The following is a 2,500-nucleotide window of genomic DNA, read 5'->3' as shown; positions in this document are numbered from 1 at the left end:
GATGCCCGTCGCCAGTGGTTGGCTGCTTTTAAGCCCATGGCCCAAGAGGCAGTGTTGGAAATTCCCCCTCCTTTGTAATGATGCGCTGGCGGCGAGCTGATGTATAAAGGTTTGGACATGCCTTCTGGGTGGGGACTGCCATGGCTCGCGCCACTGTTGCATCCAGCTTGGTCTTTTGTATGTGTCTGCAGCCTGTGTGTGAGGTGCTGTGAGTGCTGCCATGTAGGTCCGGCGCAGGCTTGCGCCAAACTTTCACGTTGGTGTGTGCCACCTGGCAGGTACCAGCGGGCCCCATGAGACATCAGTGCCACAAAGCCTTTCAGCTGAAAGCTGTCCCAGCACACTAGAGCGCAGCCTACCAGAGCTGTTTCTGTAGTGTAGTGGTTATCACATTCGCCTAACACACGAAAGGTCCCCCGTTTCGAGACCGGGCAGAAACATGGTGCTGGTTTCTTTTTATTTCCACAATGTCAATCGGACACATTTGACCGCATGCAGGTTTCGACAGGTATGGACAGGCCGGCACTACGCCATGAGTGATCTGAGGCCAACCCTTATTTGCACCCTGCAAACTGTCCACTGGCTCCATCAGTGGGCGTTTCCTGCCATCCCTGGGTCCTTAAGTGAGTGTTTGGGTACTTTTGATGCAGAGATCGGGGCATGAAAACCGGCGCTGGCACCTGGCGACATTGGGTACTGAAGAATCTTTCCCAATCCTGCCCATAGCTGTCAGGGTGGCCGAGTGGTCTAAGGCGCCAGACTCAAGAGGCGCAGCTCTTCCCTGCATCTGGGTGTTCTGGTCTCCGATTGGAGGCGTGGGTTCAAATCCCACTCCTGACAAGCCGGGCTCATTTTTTTGAGCACATTTCAGAGTGTAAGGCTTGCGGAAAACCTCGTGGGGGCCCCCGAATGCAGCGCCCGGCAAGCCTCCCTGTTCTCTTCTGCTGCCTTGCAACTGGAGCTGTCTTCCAGAGACGCCGGAGGCAAACCTGCCCTTAAACCCCCACTGGCCCACGGCTGCAAAACCTGCATTTTCTAGTGGCTGGCTTGGTGGCATATGTCACTGAGCCCAGTCTACTCAGGAAGTGAAAAAAGTCCCCTTCACAGTTGGAGAAAGTGCTCTCCTGCCACCTGTCGGTCGTTGAAGGCACCACACCTCAGCAAAATAAAAATAAAAAAACAGACATGCTCAGTTCGGGGGATGTAAAGGTATTTACATAGCAAGAACAGAGAGGCTGTTGGGAGATGACAGAAGCCATGCTGCCCCAGAGTTCTCTTCTGAAATTCGCAGGAATCCAGAGGTTGGAGCGGGCTGAGGGAGTGCGCCTTCTTGCCTCTGTCGGCTTTCAAGACACATCCTCCTGCTGGGAAGCTGCCCACCCTGAGCAGTACAGGTTTGCGCTCTAGGCCGGTCGGCCACATATATCTCGCCTGATCGAGCCCGATCGAGCGGCAGCAGATGGCCTTTGGCCAGCGAAGGCTGCCGCTCTTCTTCTTGTTTCTCTGCTTGAGAGGCAGCTCAGTCCTCTGCGCTTGCGCCAGGGGCAGGCCACGTGACACGCAGGGGTCAGGCCGTGGAGCGACTGGGGCATGGCGCCAAGTGAGGTAAGCAGACCACCCCCCTCCCCCTCACTGTTCTCTGCATGCGGTGGCTCGTTGGTCTAGGGGTATGATTCTCGCTTAGGGTGCGAGAGGTCCCTGGTTCAAATCCCGGACGAGCCCTTTTTTTTTGGAGCGCCGAAAACAAAAAACACAGAGTCCCCAATTCCCCCCCAAAAATAGTTTGTGCGTGACCGTATCTGGTTCGATGCCCGTCGCCAGTGGTTGGCTGCTTTTAAGCCCATGGCCCAAGAGGCAGTGTTGGAAATTCCCCCTCCTTTGTAATGATGCGCTGGCGGCGAGCTGATGTATAAAGGTTTGGACATGCCTTCTGGGTGGGGACTGCCATGGCTCGCGCCACTGTTGCATCCAGCTTGGTCTTTTGTATGTGTCTGCAGCCTGTGTGTGAGGTGCTGTGAGTGCTGCCATGTAGGTCCGGCGCAGGCTTGCGCCAAACTTTCACGTTGGTGTGTGCCACCTGGCAGGTACCAGCGGGCCCCATGAGACATCAGTGCCACAAAGCCTTTCAGCTGAAAGCTGTCCCAGCACACTAGAGCGCAGCCTACCAGAGCTGTTTCTGTAGTGTAGTGGTTATCACATTCGCCTAACACACGAAAGGTCCCCCGTTTCGAGACCGGGCAGAAACATGGTGCTGGTTTCTTTTTATTTCCACAATGTCAATCGGACACATTTGACCGCATGCAGGTTTCGACAGGTATGGACAGGCCGGCACTACGCCATGAGTGATCTGAGGCCAACCCTTATTTGCACCCTGCAAACTGTCCACTGGCTCCATCAGTGGGCGTTTCCTGCCATCCCTGGGTCCTTAAGTGAGTGTTTGGGTACTTTTGATGCAGAGATCGGGGCATGAAAACCGGCGCTGGCACCTGGCGACATTGGG

The 2,500-nt window shown here is 55.5% G+C and overlaps 1 non-coding gene across 1 annotated transcript; it reads left to right on the top strand.

Annotated features, from left to right (window-relative positions):
* The first annotated feature begins 728 nt into the window (after positions 1-728).
* TRNAL-CAA (transfer RNA leucine (anticodon CAA)) lies at positions 729-840 on the top strand. The gene is made up of 2 exons: positions 729-766; positions 795-840. It is a non-coding gene; the product is annotated as a tRNA-Leu (tRNA).
* The last annotated feature ends 1,660 nt before the right edge of the window (positions 841-2,500 follow it).

Source organism: Ambystoma mexicanum, chromosome 2q, assembly GCF_040938575.1.
Source record: "Ambystoma mexicanum isolate Mex_15411 chromosome 2q, UKY_AmexF1_1, whole genome shotgun sequence".
Taxonomy (NCBI): Eukaryota; Metazoa; Chordata; class Amphibia; order Caudata; family Ambystomatidae; genus Ambystoma; species Ambystoma mexicanum.
This window is presented reverse-complemented; position numbering and strand designations above follow the sequence as displayed.